The sequence below is a fragment of the Cygnus olor genome, chromosome 15, assembly GCF_009769625.2.
Source record: "Cygnus olor isolate bCygOlo1 chromosome 15, bCygOlo1.pri.v2, whole genome shotgun sequence".
In the NCBI taxonomy this organism is placed as follows: domain Eukaryota; kingdom Metazoa; phylum Chordata; class Aves; order Anseriformes; family Anatidae; genus Cygnus; species Cygnus olor.
Genome location: NC_049183.1, coordinates 8,363,666 through 8,380,241, shown reverse-complemented (window position 1 = coordinate 8,380,241; position 16,576 = coordinate 8,363,666). Strand labels below are relative to the sequence as shown.

General features: G+C 40.9%; 1 long non-coding RNA gene across 2 annotated transcripts; it reads left to right on the top strand.

The window, feature by feature from the left end:
- Nucleotides 1-1,674: 1,674 nt before the first annotated feature.
- LOC121078483 lies at nucleotides 1,675-13,770 on the top strand. Of its 2 annotated transcripts, none has more exons than XR_005824591.1 (4): nucleotides 1,675-1,929; nucleotides 3,322-3,557; nucleotides 7,932-8,110; nucleotides 13,532-13,770. It is a non-coding gene; the product is annotated as an uncharacterized LOC121078483 (long non-coding RNA). The 2 variants fall into 2 exon arrangements; XR_005824592.1 differs by lacking the exon at nucleotides 13,532-13,770 and adding an exon at nucleotides 10,714-11,511.
- Nucleotides 13,771-16,576: the final 2,806 nt, after the last annotated feature.

The window sequence follows — 16,576 nt, the reverse complement described above, 5'->3', positions numbered from 1 at the left end:
GTTAGTAAGCAAAGAATCACGGTAATGCACATTTGTTGGTAACCATTCGCTTGTTTTAACATATTTTCCAGCATCCACAGTATTTGTTAGTGGATTAGTAAAGAGATTCTTGTTTCTAAGAATGCTTCTGTAAAACAAGAAGTCTTGGATTCAAATTCAGACGAGGGAAAAAAAACAGTGTTTTACACATCGTAAATGATGACTGCAATTTCCCTTCTAGCAAGGTTCTGCTAGAGTCTGGCAATAGTTCCAAGTGCATGTAAGTCAAATATTCCTCTCTCAACCCAGAAAAAGAAAATTAAAACAATAACCACAAACTATCAGAAACTCATCATGATTTCAACTAAGTAAAAACAAACAAACAAAAAAAAAAACAGTCTCAGGCATGTCTCCCGAAGACTTTAATCCAGAGCTGCTTAATTCAGAGCTCCTAGAATCACCACCACTCAGGCTGACTGCCAGTGTTGAAAACACTGCCAAGGCACCACAGACGACAAAAAAATCACTGTCCTGTGTTATAGCAAAAACGAGAGGTGAAAAACTACCTGATGAAACACGGAACCTTCTTTCTGCTGCACGTTCTGTCTGAGATGCTGCTCTATGTGGCAGCAGCATCACCAGTACAAATAATTTATGTGCTACAGTGACTGGTAAACATACTAATTATTGATTTTTCCATCACGCTATACCATTATTAAGTTAAAATAAGAAAGGGCAAAGGAAATGATTAAATGAATCTCAGTGGTCTGTGTGGCAAAGGTGAATCTGGGATGTGCATATGTACGTACATACCTGCAGCTACTGAAAGGTTGGGTATGACCAAGAGGCACTGTAGTAGTAACGTCAAACTGGTGCACCAACAGATCAGCTCACACAACATTTACAGACTGGAAGTAGGCCAGAGAAATGCTAGGACACAGACCAGAGGGTTCTCAAAAAAAAAAAGAAACATTATAAAATATTTTCTAACCCAAACATTTCATTGCTGATGAGAGGGAGAAGTGTGTCTGAATATCACTACAAAGGACTCAGCTGCAGCCACTCAATGAAGCCATCCACAGAAGCCAGTCAACTGAAGCAAATTGATGAGTTGGAAGAGCAAAAGGGCAGAACAGCGAAGATCTGAGCTACAGAGCCCAGGCACCCAGCAGGGAAGGGTAAGGGATCAACAATGCAATTAAAAGTCTTCAGGCAGCAACAGAAATATTGACCAGGAAAGTTACAGTTCAAGTGAAGAGACAACAGGCAACTCCACAGAGAGGGGGGAGAAGCATTAAGGTCAACCTAGGCAGGATTTCAATCAAGAGGAGCAAGCTAACACCTGGTCAGAGGCTAGGAGGGCATGAAAATTAAACTGTGAATACTGCAAAGGAGTTAGCCTGCTGAAAGAGGAAAAGTCTGAGCCTTTTAAACTGGAATACCCAAAGAAAACACAACAGACAGCCTAAAGCAAAGAAAGGGACACACAGAATGAACACATTTTTAAGGCAGTGAGGTATTGAACTGTTCTGGGGAAAAAGGGTGGTAACATTTACTTGGGAAACTGGGACCAACCTGCAGAGATTTAATTAGGTTTGGTGCACATTCTTCTCTATTACATGGAAGTTTTCAGTTTCTTGTGTAACGTATCCGTGTCCTTGGAAGCAACTATCTAGCAACAAGGGCAGGGCCAGGTACAATGGGGTCCCTTGTTCTGGAATGGAAGTGTCACAGGAAGGCAGCCAGGGCACTAGCAGAGACATCTTCCCTCTGAGCAGAACCGATCCCAATAAAAGGAGATGAAATGCAAGCCACTACTGAAAAAGAAGTTCCCTTCACTTCTGAAAGGACATCACAAGCACACAAAGCAACTATGGGGATGATGTCCCTCAAAAATGAAACAGCGATGGCATCTCAGGTGGCAGGTACAACACAGCAGCAGACGAGAAGGTACGGTAGACACACCAAACCAGTAAAGTGGCCTAACCCTAATTATTTTTAGATCTACAATTGATTGCTATTTACTACTTCAGATAAAGACAAAAAATATGAAGAGAACAGTGGAGACAGGATTTTATTCCCTCAGCAACCACTGCTGACCCTGGATAGCAAGTGACTATCGCTTCCATATGGGAACCTGGTGTGGGTTGGCTCCCCCTCCACTGGGAAAGGAACCAGCCAGCACATTTGGGTCAGCCTCAGCAGAACTCATGTCTTCTTAAAACACCTTTCCAGAAAGGCTATTCAGTCCTGTTTCAGCAAAATGAGCAACAATATACCAGTACCCTAGACCTGGTGTCTCATGGACACAAATGTGCTTTCCTTCCTTTCTAATGGAAATTTGCATGACTTGAGCTTCATTTCCCTTCCTGTATTCATTTTGAGCACTCTTACGGTGTTTATCTACACTCATTTCCAGAGCTAAATGACCAGGATTTATCCCCAGAAAGGCCAGCTCATGTAAAAACTTAGACTGTAAAGGGTGTGACAAAGACCCTGCTTTTTTGCTCTGTGTACCAAAGGACAGAATGGCTTTAAGAAGAGTTGCCTGGTTAATTCCTCCTTGCAGTAGAGACAATGAGTTAGTGTTCAAAATCCACACTGCAGGAATAGCAGAATTCAATGTTCCAAATACCTAGGTTTTGTTTCACTAAATTAAAAACCCTTCAAGTAGCCCAGTTAAAAGATGCAGATTACCATGTCAGTTAAACTTTATTTAGCACTCCCCTAACTCACACATCAGTCCCAAACACTGCTAGGAATGTTTTTATGTTACTTTGCAATCACTGACATTGATCATGGAACCTAGACCAAACCAATGACACCCTACTGTCATCTGCCTTTGAGATCAGTCACTTTGTGCATTCCTAGTCCATATGCTTAAGAACCAAAACACTCTGCTTTTTAATCAGGTGTCTTTTAAAAGTTTACAGAAGTTAAATTAATGCAGTTATATTCAAACTTGCAATCTGAAAGCAAGCTCTGGGCTTGCCTAGGGTTATTTTCCTATAAAACCATGTAAGATGGACTTTAATTAAATTCTTCTACTTATAGAACAGGTATTTCCCAAGAGCTTTTAACTTTTGTGCATCCTTATTAAAAGTTATACAACTTCTAAAAATTCTGCTTATAACTGTTCTTTTTCTTGGAAACATTAAAGTCATAGCTTTTCCTACCTGCTACATGAGGACTCTTTTCCCTTCTGCTTTTATCTTCCCCTACATGTCTTGAGTTTCTTACTTAATTTTTAACTCTTTTTATACATCTAAGTTTACTTTAGCATTTTATTTATATTTATTAGCTTTGATTTCCTACTTCCCTCACTAGTCTGTTGATTTGCAGTTGCTGGTTTCACTTCACCGTTGGATGGGGAAGGTCTTCTGGGTAACAAAGAGCCCTTTTGCCCTTCAACCACAGAACAGCACCCAAGATGATAAAGATGTGCACTGGTGGAATGGCAGGACAGACTGCTGCCTACAGCCTCTTGTTTCACGTAATACACCTTGTAATTTTGAAAAACATGACCTATCAACACACCACCACTGTTCCAGCAGATGAAGGATGGAATTCAGCTAGAGGTAACACAGGTCTTCAAATACAGCTGCATTTACTCAAGTTTCACATAATACAACTGGAGGTCAAAGAAAGAACTTGCTGTAAATTACTGAAAGAAGTTCTGAAATCACAATTGGCCAACAGCAGCATAAATGTAGATTAATGTCTGATTTATATAGACGAACACCCCTTTGTAGAGATTAGTTTGAAATCTGGATGAAAATCCATTACAATTTACATCAGTGCTCCAAGATGCATTGAAGTAAGCAGTAGCCCTCTTCTCTTACAGAGCACAGATTTTTCAATCCTGATGCTGACTCTGCAGCTGCGACCTGCCTGTCAGCCCATGTTCTACTCCTATTGCTGATTACTTTGTCATCTGGGCCAGTCACATCTCAGTCACACCACTGATCAGTTCAGAGATGTGAAATAACTCACATTAAAGCCTCAGTATACAATTAGACTCCATTGTGAAGACAAATACAGTGGTCACAGAATTATTTAGGCATAACGCATTTAAAGCTGCCTACAAATAAGCAGTTCTAAGATAAGTGTCCCAGGAAAGGACATTACTTACCTTTGCATGTAATTTACCTTTCCCTAGAGTAGCATCACTATCTGAGCTTTAGGAAAAAAAAATCCATAGGCTTTTTTTTTTTAAATAGTATCGCACCATGAATTAAATTTACAGACCAAAACATAGAACTATTTTGAATAGATCTCTAAGCTTTTTTTCCCTCTCCCAATCCCTTGCTTCCATGAAACACCTAAGTTTTCTCATACAGCTGTTGAGAGCTACATTACGCTGTTCACAGTATCCTAAGTAGGCCCTGTGCCCTATCTAGAAACTGATGAAGGATTTAAAGAATAAGTTAATGAGTTTAGTATTTACACTGAGCATTGAATTGACAACTCCAAGGGGACCCAAAAAAAGCTACCAAAAAGTAACAGAATGTGGCAACAGCACAAACAAATCATGCTCTCAGAGTTACCTTTGATAGTAAAAATAAAAATTACAAGATAGATGCATCTAAAACTCCTGCAGCGCTAATGAACTATTTTTTCAACTTATGTTGTCAAACCTGCAGGACTCACTCAGCATCATCCTGCAAGGACTATCCCCTATTGACAGGGCAGCTTCCACAGCTGCTGCACATCACCCAGCCTGGCATTTCCACCTAACCCCCGAGCAGCCTCACTCCTTGGCAGCCAGCTTGGCTTCTTTGCCATGGTCAAGTTATGAAGTGGCAGGAAAGCATCAGGCAGTCAGGACACACCACCCGGCCATCTGCAGATAAAGCAGCACCAAGCTACAGACTCTCACCAGGAAGATGACACTACTGTTGACAGGTTTTATTCCTTTTCCCTGAAGACTTTTAGATTTTCCAGTTCCTTTCACCCACCTCTAAGAAGGTCACATTCTTAGGGATTAAGCACTTAGTTTATTGTAATGGTTGTAAAACATCATTCATTTGATCATTTTTTGTTGGGTGGATGATGGGTGGGGGCAGGCAAGGTTTAAAGCACAAACATCAGTTTAACATGTGAGGCCTGAAAGCATTTGAATCTTATGCCCACGGATACAGAACATGTATTTTGAGAACATCACTCCAAACCATCTTGTCCAGTATCTAGCCACTAGGAATAAGCACATCTAGGGCTTATCTGCAGCGCCAGTAAGAAGTATCGAAGGCAGACCCACAAAAGCAGAATACCTGAAAGAACAGAAGTTTGCTTTTTGAACAAGTCCAGTTACAACAACCACTTCTTTGGTCGTGCAAACTCTTTTCGGGATATAGCTGACTCCAAAAGCAGAGCTGCACCAAGTTTTTCTTGCCGTCTGAGTCACCTCTGCTATGCCAGCATCAACACCTCTGATGTTACTCAGGATGTTCCCTCTAATTATCTGGAGATGTAGATCTGCATGAATAATTTATATATTGGGTTGGTAGTAGAACCAAAATATATATTAAAAATTCATTCAGTTCATGCAAAAAATAGAGTACCAAGGTGTTTTAAGGGAATACAAATCAAAAAAAAAAAAATCCCTTTATAGGTCACTCTCTAGCTTACTTCTGAAGGATTTTTTTTTTGTACCGGGGACTGGAGGTTTAAGAACAGTGTAATTGAAAATATTTATTTCAAAGTTTTAACAACCAATGTTCCTGAACCTTCTTTGCCACTTTTGGAATAATGCTAAGTCTGTATTTCCAGTCTCTCATACATTCTTCAGCCAAAGTTACCTCTTGTTGACAGAGATGAACACTGAAAACACGTACCCAAGTTTAGTTTTCCACTCCTGTTTAAGAGAATCAAAGCATGAATTACCTACACAGACCCAAGGCTAGCAGGAGGTGCAGAAGTCAGCCCTTTAGGACCTGATGCACAGCCTGGGACATGCGCCTCACCATCAGGTATAGGGAACAGGGTGACTGAGTCCCTCCTAATCATCACCCTGGATAATCTGTGACCATGCAACAGGCCTGAAGGTGCTTGGTCTCCACATACCTCCATAAAGTAGAATTAACTGCATCAATGCTGGGCTGTTTCCTCATAAGACAGATGCTCCTGAGTAAAGACTATGCGAGCTGGGCCTGTTCAGCCTGGAGAAGAGGAGATTGAGAGGGGATCTTAACCTCTACAAATACCTGAGGGGACAACGTAAAGAGGATGGGGCCAAACTCTTCTCAGTGGCAGCCAGTGATAGGACAAGGGGTAACAGGTATAAATTGAACACAGGAGGTTTCACTGCCACGAGGAAGAATTTCTTTACAGTTCGGGTGACAGAGCACTGCGACAGGCTGCCCAGAAAGGTTGTGGAGTCTCTTTTGGAGATGCTCAAAACCCACCGGGATGCCATCCTGCATAACATGTTCTCGGTGATCCTGCTTGAGCAGGGGGGTTGAATGAGATGATGTCTCAAGATCCCTTCCAACCTCAACCATTCTGTGAAAGTAAGTATTTCAAGTCATACAGGAAACTCAGTAAAAGTGTTCCTGTCTACCCCTATTGCAGAGCTCCTAATTACTGCACAGCTTCATCTACTGCTGCACAACTAAGTTTATCTACAGAGCCTTCACCAGTACCCAGTTTCAGTCTGAGCAATTTTAATTTTGGATACATGCATTTTCTTAAGGCATATGTTCCAGAAAGTGGTTAGGAAAATAATTAGCCTTCAAAGCATATAGTGCTCATATAGTGCTATACAGGGAAGATGCGTTCATTGTCTGTCCCCCTTATGTGGAGAATTAAATGCCCAGTGGTAAAAGGACAATTCTAACACCACGAACAGAAATATTTTTGATACACAGGAAGGAGTAAAGATAGTTCAGTACTTCATGCTAACAGCTGTAGTTCAAGGGTAAGAAAAAACAGTCTCCCTCTCCAGGTTCAGTATTAACACATCAGAACTGCCTATCAAATGGTCTTGATACTCTTTAGATCTTAAGTGTACATCTATTTATAAATAAAATAAATTATAACCATAAAACTTAAGAGATATGGGTCATTACACAAGAGTATAATTAAATTTGACTGGATTCCTACAAGCTTCATAGAAGCCATGATAAAATCTTCTTGACTTGGATTAAAAATAAATTGCTGAGTAAATTAGATTTCCTGGTGTTTTATCTAATTAATCCACCTCTTAACTCAAATTGGCTGGCTTTTTAATTACCAGCTAATCTCACCCATATGATGAAGATTTTTTTCTGCTCATACCTTGTCTTTTAGTAATGCTCTGGTTTAAGTGGTTTGGGGTGTTAGTGGGGTTTTTTTGGTGGTGTTGGCTTTTAAGAGGGGTCTGACTTATTTGCTTGTTTGGGCATATTATTGAAAACCAAGACTTGGATGATGCAGGTTGAGAACCTAATTTATGTTGCACTCTTCTACTTTTACACAACACTGTATTGCACCACCATACAGCTGGGATGAAACTCCAGCACACCTAGAGGATAACAGGCAAACAAATGCCATTGCTCTGAAAAAAAAAATTAAGCCTCCCTAGGTTAAAGTTTCATGTAAGCATTTCTCAGTTTCCTCAAAGCAGTGCCAGAGGGTGATAGTCTAAATGCAACTCGCTTGAATGACTTCAAAAATAGGAAGTGATCTTTGCTTCTCCTCCTCCCCCCCAGCCATGTTGAAAGAACAGCCTTGAAAGTTGAAAGCAGCCTCAAAGGTTGTGTGATTTGACTGGCCCAAGAGGGAAAAAATAAACTCAAACCATCAGAACATAAGCAAGCAGGAGTTCACTGGGGAAATCTTGAAAACTTAAAATCAGTGTAAAACGTGCCGGAATTATCTCAAGTCCCACAGGAATCTCAATCCAAATTCAGATAATACTGCCAGCAGTCTAAACATTCTGGCTCTCTTCACTTTATGCGTCTTCGCTTTTACAGGACAGCCTCAAACTCACAGAAAGTGTTCTCCTGGTTCAAAACAGTGTCATTTTTCTACATCTGTTTGCTCTAAGAACTGTTGGTGCCAGCTTCCAGAATGTAAAGACTCCTGTCTTTACCACTTTCCAGAGAAGATTATACACCTTGCACATAATCCCAGAGGGAACTGCAGTCTCCAGGTAATCCCAGGAATGACAGTTTTTAATCTTGTTGCTAACACTCATCCAGCTTCTTTTAAAAAAAAGCATATTTATTCTTTATTCTTTCACCAAGACACACAAAATTCCAGGAAAAAATAGGACTAGAAGCCCATATACTTATTTACTCTTGCCTGTACACTGCTTTTACCTTGGAAGCCTTGACAAGCATTATTAAGCCAACTAGCTCTCTCTACCTGCGTATTGGGTAGGCCAGTCTCCATCACTGGTTCTTTCCTCCTGGTCACCACCAGTCAACGGCTCTTCTGCCAGCCAGCCTCCACAACACTGCAGAAACCCCCCTCAGCTCCCTTTTACCCAACCCAGGCAGTTTATATATATATATATATATATATATATACACATATATATATATGAAAAGGCTGTTTTTCATGGATTTTCTGAGAAACAAAGCTGCCTGTCTAGCAGGCACTTGATTTGCCTATTGTTTCCATTCCTCCTTACAACACCTTCCACCCACTATTAATCTAAGCCTGCCTTTTAATTCGCTTGGAATTAGCTGTATATTCAGCCAAGTCCTCCTTTCCCTTTCACCTCTCCCCAGCCAAACCATACAAGGTAAACCTGTTGCCACCAGACATTGAGAAGGTCAAAGGTCAAAAAAAGCACAAACGGTTTCAAGAGATGTGATGAATCCCTAGGGCTTGTGAAGGATGTGACTGACAGCATTCAGCCTGCAGCTCCCACCCAGGGAGTCACTACAATGCCAGCTCCTGGAAAGGGGCTGGGAAGCAGCCCCTCTGTGCCTCTTGGATGTTCCCCCACCTCCCTTAATATCTATCCACCGTTGAAGACAATATCTGGCTAGGAGCACCTCTTATCTGATTACACAGATAAACCAAGGCATGTATGTCATTCATCAGTTCCTATCACCCCCTCTCTAGACACCAGATGTTTTAATCCTGCATTCGGTTTGATAAGGCAAAGAGGCTCTGTGCCAGGGAAATGGGACAGGACTAAGCTCTGCCTCTCCTGCTTTCTGCAGTTCATAGGAAGCATCTCACTCCATCGTTTTATTATAATCACAGAAGTCTGAATTACTCAGAATTTGACCATTCTGGGTATATTAGAGATACAGGCCTTGCAGGACGTCAGCAGTGCGACTCCACCAAGGAGAAGATAGGCTTGTTAAAGACTGCATGTGATAATATCTGAAGAGAGACAGACCTTGCAATACATTAAGAGCTTATTCTGCTAAACTCAAAGTGCTTTTTCTTCGGTTCTAAAATCATCACCAAAATGCACTGTACTTGTGCTTTAAACTCTGCCCTGTAGGTAACCACACCAATACACTTCCCAGATTTTTCTGATCTACAGTGCTAGCTAAAACCCCTACCAAATACAGTATTGCACTGCACCAGTAGCTAGATCAGACTGCATTGCTTATTCCTTGTCCCTGATGTACCACAGCACCACAGAGATCTTCCAGGTTAGCTGTTTACCTTTTTTTTATTATTAAAAATCCTCTGCATTATAACAAACAATATTGGCATCAATTGACATAACATAGCAGTTCTGGTGTTACGTGAGGAATTTTAAAAGCAGAACAGTTTTTTTTCCCCACTTGCTTTTACCATTTCAGCCAGAGATTTAACATAGAATGTTTAAACCAGCCAAAACCTTAATTAAAAATAAATAAATAAATAAATAAATAAAACCAGCTATTTCAAAGAGCCATAGACCATGTTGTTTGAATACGACCCACCCCTAATCCTCAAATAACACCCACCTCTAATCCTCAAATACAGGTTCTAGAACTTCGGTCTGCTGGCTTAATGTGTTGTCAATACAAATCACAATACTTTTTCACGTTATATGTGAAGAAAGAGGGAGTACTAAGCTAGTATATTCAGCATCTTTTTTTAAATAATGTATTTTGTCCTTGCAAGAAAACTGTTTTGTCACCAGAAGCTACATTCACAACACTTTCATCCAAGTCAACTCCCATCTTTTTTCTTTCACAACGCTTCAACCAAAAGCCCCACCAAAAACCATAGCCCCAAAACTGAAGTAGTTTAAGGAAGTTTCCTGGTCATCCAAGAATGCTTCCTAGGACAAGCTCCCCAGGCATTTCACATCCATGTTCCACACAACCAGAATTCATACATCCTTTACAGGATGTGGCCACTTCTGCCAAGGTTGATCAGACTGTCATACTTCTCCAGCTTTCCTAACATCAAAGCAATAAATTGATTTCTGCAGACAACGGGTGTCCATTACACACTGCACACTGGTCTCAAGGAGCTCACTGCGCAGCCACCTCTGTCTTATGTGGCTGCAGATGGAGAGCAGCAGAGCATATTAACTGCTGTTAGCAGTGCATATTTACTGGGAAATCCAAACAGTACACAGTAAGAATCCCTCTCACACACTTTAAAAAATAAAATATATGTGGCTTTATGCAAAACAAAAGATTCATAGCATAAGTGGAAAAATACATTGCTTGATATCTTAATGAAGCATTTCAGCTGAACTGAATGGTATCATTTGATAGTTGAATGCCAGCATCTCACAAGGTGCCGATACACAGAGCAGCAAAGAGCTGTCTCCTGGTTATGTTACAGACCCTGTTCCTCTAAGACAGCTGCAAGGTACCACATGAATCCTGCGGATTTGGTGTCTCTTGTCGGCTATCTCAATCCAGGATGCCGTCTCTGAGATGATACCTGCCCTGCAGATGCCTATCAACACTGGCAGTCTTTTCTTCAAGGTCAGCTTTCAGGCAACAACCTGACTTAACAGTCCCTTCGTGTTGGGCCAGCAGTTTGCCTTCAGCACAAACCCAAAGTGGAGGGTTGCAGTCAGCCACCTGTTCTCTGAAGAGTTGCCCAAGGGTGTTGCAGGATAGAAGCAGCCCTTCCCCAAGTAGGAACAGAGGCAGAGCTACCGTGTAATGCCACCACAAAGTGGGGTGCAAACCAAGCCTGCATCCCACTCTTGGCCATATCCTGCTCAGACTCAAAACATCTGTGGCTGTTCTGTACTTACCTATCTGCTTGGTCTGAATAAGACAGTTCAGGCTCACATCCTCTGACCTGTCCCTCTCCCCATCAGCAGAAGCAAGGTAGCAATGCTAGAGCAGCTCCTTTACAGAGCTGTGGGCACGGGGTGGAACCCACCCTTGAAGTCCTATAATCTCCAGGCTGGAGAGCCAGGAGGCAGCACAAGAGAGCTAGGCATTCTTTAGTCTAAAAATCCCATTGGATGAGACAAACACAGCCAAAGTTTAGCAAAAAAGAAAAGAACATGATTTAAGACAACCTCAAGATTGCCAGCAGCAGCAAAAAGTGAGGAGGCATCGTTTGTCATGCTCTAGAGCCCAGAAAACTTCATATGGGCTCATTTATCCTGGCAGTATCTCTGATGTCTAACAAGTCACCTCATGAAAGGGCTAGAGTTATTTCACACCCATAAGCGCTCATCAGTAAGATCTGACATTAAAATTAAAATGCAGTAGTGTCAGTGTAAACAACATCTCAGAGTCAAAAAACAGATGGGGTAGTTTTTAGCTCAAGTGCCATATAAAAGACAAGGATAGCATAAATAGGAAGAGACTGACATGGCAAAACCATGTTAACTACATTCCTACTTTACCTGAGGAGGCATTTTGACAGGATTAGGTAAAACAATCCAGTTTTCATGAGTCACCTTCGCTGCAGATTACGGCAGTATGCTCCATCTTATCTCTCTATCTTTCCCAGGCATTAACATTTCTATGTCAATCTCCACAAAGCCAGGAGGTGACAATGAGGTAGATTTAGACATTTCATATATTTTCATAAGACTGTTGCAGGGAAAGATTAATCCAATGATGTACAGTCGCCAAAGTTTGACACTGTATAGTATGCATCAGCAGTTGTGAATTAGATGCATGGTATTTCTGTTCAAGCAAAACCTTCAAAAGGCCTTAGGAATGATTTATTCCACTCAGCAGCCTACTTTCCACATTTTAGGTGCCAGAGCAATTTATAAGATAGGAGAGGCTATGCACAGCTAGTAAATATTGATTTATAATGGTTAATTACAACCTGACCTATAATACGTTTATAACTGCAGGTATATATACAGTGATACTAAAAAGCATTACAGCAGTACTGATGCACACCCTGCCACGACTGTTTGTGGTGGACAACTGCTTCACATCCGATGCTGGGTAGGTCCCGTCTTGCCCATCACTGGCTCCCTGGCTGTCTAGTTACCTAATCAACTTGCTTGCTGAAGCCTTTGGAGCCCTCCCTCACTGCACTGCAAATCACTCCTCTCCATACAGCAGACAGAAGGATTGCTCAGTGGGATAACACAGCATTAGCACAACGTTGCTTCTCCTGTTCCTTCCTTCCAAACAACTCACTCCTTGAAAACATGTTGTCTGCGCCTCTGATACCAAGAGAACTGGGTTTCCCCAGTCTGAGACTAAATTGTTTTCAGTGTGTGTCTATGCTTTACTGTATTATTTTAAAGAAAACGTTCAATAGTTTCTGTTTCGGTGGCCACTTAGAAACGAGTCAACATCCCCAGACTGTGCCAAAGACAGGTCTCAGTAATGCTGGGCTGCACAGGACAAAAACAAGTTTCATGCTGTTGGTGAGGCTTTAGGCAGAAGGCTGCACCCAGCCTGGGACACTACACCTCAACATGCATGTCCACTGGAGAGCCCAGAAAGTAGCCAGCAGTTAATTAACTAACAAAAACAATGAGTAGTTCAGAAAACTTGATCTGCAAGGAAGACTGAATACACTGTCATAGTTTAACACAAAATTGTTTTTAAATGTCTGAACCTCACGAAGTGTTTTTGTAAATGTGGCCAATTGAGGAGACAGCTATGAAACAGCCAGCTCAACTACAACGTAAAAGTCAAAATATTTGCTAAAATGTCATGCCCCCTGCAAAGACTGCATCCTTAGCATGTTGTTCAAGACCAGGCACTTCATCTTCTGGTGCAACTATATTTTCTGATGTGACAGCAAGCGTGAAGGAAATCTTGTCTTGAAAGTAAGTCAAGAAATTCTTCCAGCCTCTCCATCTTGCAATTCACAATAACCATCTGTCACAGCACAGAGCTGTACACTGAGTGACTATAGCGTGCATTAATCAGAATGTATATTGTGAAGTGTTACTTTATACACAATAAAAACAAATTTAAAGTTTTCACTCAAAACTACCATGCTAAGACTCTTTCTAGATATTGCATGCAGCGTGACAGCTCCCAAAATTTGCTTAGATGAACCTGATTCTTAATACAGCAATGGAACTGAAATCCTAACAATGTTAAACTCTGCATTTTTGTTCCAAGGCCATTTTTAATATTTCCAAGTCTCTCTTCCACACAGTTTACAAAGAAAAGTTGATGTTTCTAACCAAAACTCACCTTTTTTTCTACAGGTGTACCTTTTTCCTTCTGACAAGATGAAAATACTTTCTGTCAACTGCTTGTGACTTACAAAAAATTGAAATGAATGAATTAAAACAGTTTTCAGATATATTGACAAAACATCTCACAAGGTTTTTCACTTCCATTGATTCAGCATTTGCTGTCAAAAAGAAGCACTTTCTCTTCTGAAAACTGTAACTCTATTATGCCCAGGCAATCCAGCGGAGAAAATCTAGGGTGCAGAGAAAAAAAATCTGCTTTTTACAAATCATTCTCACTTCTTTCATTCTTGCATTCACCTGAGGGTGCACCAGTGACTCCAGGCTGACAAGTCAATGTGTTCATTTGTCCAGCACATTCCAGACCTTGCTGTAAATTACAGAATTGCTATCGCTCTCAGTACACTAAAAGTTATAGCCCACCACCTATAATTAGCCTGTGATTTGATATTCTCTGCTCAGGTGGATTTAAAAGGTTGAATTAAAAGCTCCTTCAGATCAGGACTAAGAAGTACCATGAAAGTTGCACAAAAATCTGTTCTCCATCTACACGCAGCACATCTTGTGCTAGCCAAACTCAATGCTAATAACTTCCTTGCATAAAGCACACAACTCTAACAAAACTAAACACTCTGGAAAGTGTTAAGGTACATACATCATTTTTCTCATCCTTAATGTTACACGGCTGCTAGCAGGGTTACAAAAGCAGAGCTTAGAAGCAAAAAAAAATCACTTTCAGAAGTGATGTGTTACTTTAACTTTGTTACTTTAACACATGAACTTTGTGTTAACTGGAAGAGTGCCTGCTATTCTTTTGACCTCGGTGTGCTACTTCAGCGCAGCACCAATCCAGACTCAAACTAGCAGTGCTCACACAGGATTTACACGAAGGAAATTTTCACGTGCCTCATTCAGGAAAAAAACAGTGAATATGTTTTTGCTAGTTCATCTTACCTCTCCATATGCACTCATGCAAAGAAGTCTCACAAAACCTGCTGGGTTCAGGTTCGCTCTGTCCTGCCAGCTGACTCCACTTCAATGAATGTACAATGTGTCACTGCCCGGAAAAACAAAATAAGGTACAGTAACTTCACATAAGGCCAACAGCAGCTGCAAGCGATACAGAAGACTACCTTCCTTTAAAATAAGTTTTCTTTACCTGCATTGCCCCACCCAAGAGTAAGTTTGCAGTTTTCAATGGCAGAAAGTTTTTACAATATTAGATGTTTTAATAAATTTGCACTTTAAAACTTCTCCTAAGTGTTAAGGGGCTGCTTTGCAAAGACCTTCAGAAACTTAGTCACAGATGAAAAAATACCTTCGATTTCCCCACCAGTAAACTAGAATTAACTCATTAACTCATGTTAAGAGACAGGAATTAATTAGCCTGAGAAGACTTTTTAAACCACAACAAAATCCTGAGGAGAACATAAATCCCTAGCAAACAATTTATACCTCCAGCACAGTTTTTAATCCCTATTTTGCCAATAGGGATAATATGGCAGGGAAGCTGGGAGAAGCCTATTCCGATTTGTATACTTCAATATTACACACCTATGTTTACATAGGGATAGCCACATAAGTCATCAGATATTCAAAAAGTAACACCATGCTCGAAGTATTTGGTATTGACAACGCAGACTTATCTGTTTAAAATGGAGTTGCAGGAGTAATTCCTTGAGCTTCACTTATATGTTGCTATCAGCATTTGGCAAACTTTTTTTTTTTTTTTAAAATCACATCTCTAGATCATTCTCAACCCACATAAACCCTTCTCTGACAGTCACTATAATCATTTCCCCAGGACCTTTCTCCTCCATCATTACTCCACGCTGAATAGTCCCCTCAGCCATGAAGGGCCCCAGCAAGCCTAAGGTAAGTTCAGATGTTTCCCTAGGCTGTGTCAGGGAGCACAACATACTCCTCGTGAATACAAGCTGCATGTCATGCATATTCCTTATGATGGTTTCACAAGGTAGGAGTTAAACCTCTCTAGGCTAGCAAACGTAGGTAGCTAGTTTCCCAGCTCAGCCACTATTAAATAGTATAGACAGTTGTTAGGGATTTTTTTTTTATTATTATTAACCTTAAATAGAGATCAAACCTTTGACTAAATTACATCTGCGAACCACTTCAAGAGGAAAAATTGTAATTTTGAAGGACAAACTGCAGTGGATCAGGGATAAGGCTAAATAAGCTGTTTCATTAAGTAGTCTGTTGTTGCCTGTTGGTAGCTCGATCAGCTCCTACGCACAGAAGAGGTTTGCTGGGTGCCATCAGAGAATCCTCGTGATTTGCTGTGCACCACTGGAGGGCAGGGGCAGCAGCAGCAGCCGAACCACGCTCCTACCCTTCAGGAATCCCAGCTGACACAAAGCACGGCAGCTTTACAAATGCACGCACTGCTCTATTTATTAAGGCTTACAGTAAGTATTTGCATGACTCAGTATCAGAGGGAAAGCACACAAATAACTCATAGCACTTGTGTAGGAAGTTATACCACAATAAATACCAACATCCTACTTCTCACTCCATCACGACTTCCCTGTCCTTTCTCTCTCCCCACACTGGAGAAGCATTGGCTGCAAGCCAGCCGTTGAGGCTTTTCCCACATCACGTGTAAGTAATGGTAAACTGTGGTAGACTACACAAGCACGACAAAGCAGCGTCTGAAAACACTGTGATTGGATGTAGTGATTAAACTAATTTTTCTTTGACTATCAGAGAAGTTGAAAGACAAGATACTCAGGAGTACACTTGAATATCCAACAGCCTTTCACTCAGTAACATAGCCTCTTCAATCTCTTTCCAGTGTTACAACAGCTGTCGAGCTTCCAGTACTCCAGTTTTCTGGTTTGCCTTTTGATTTCTTTTTAAGCAGAAGATAGCTAAAAATCTCCATTATTTAGAAAATGGTCAAGAGACACACCAGAAAACTAAAGAGCATAAAATTTAACATTTGTTAAACTGTTAACAGATCTTAGAAACTGTCTTGAAATGTGCTGGGAGAACACCTCAAGATGCACAGTTGATTAACAACAGGATTGCTGGAGTTTC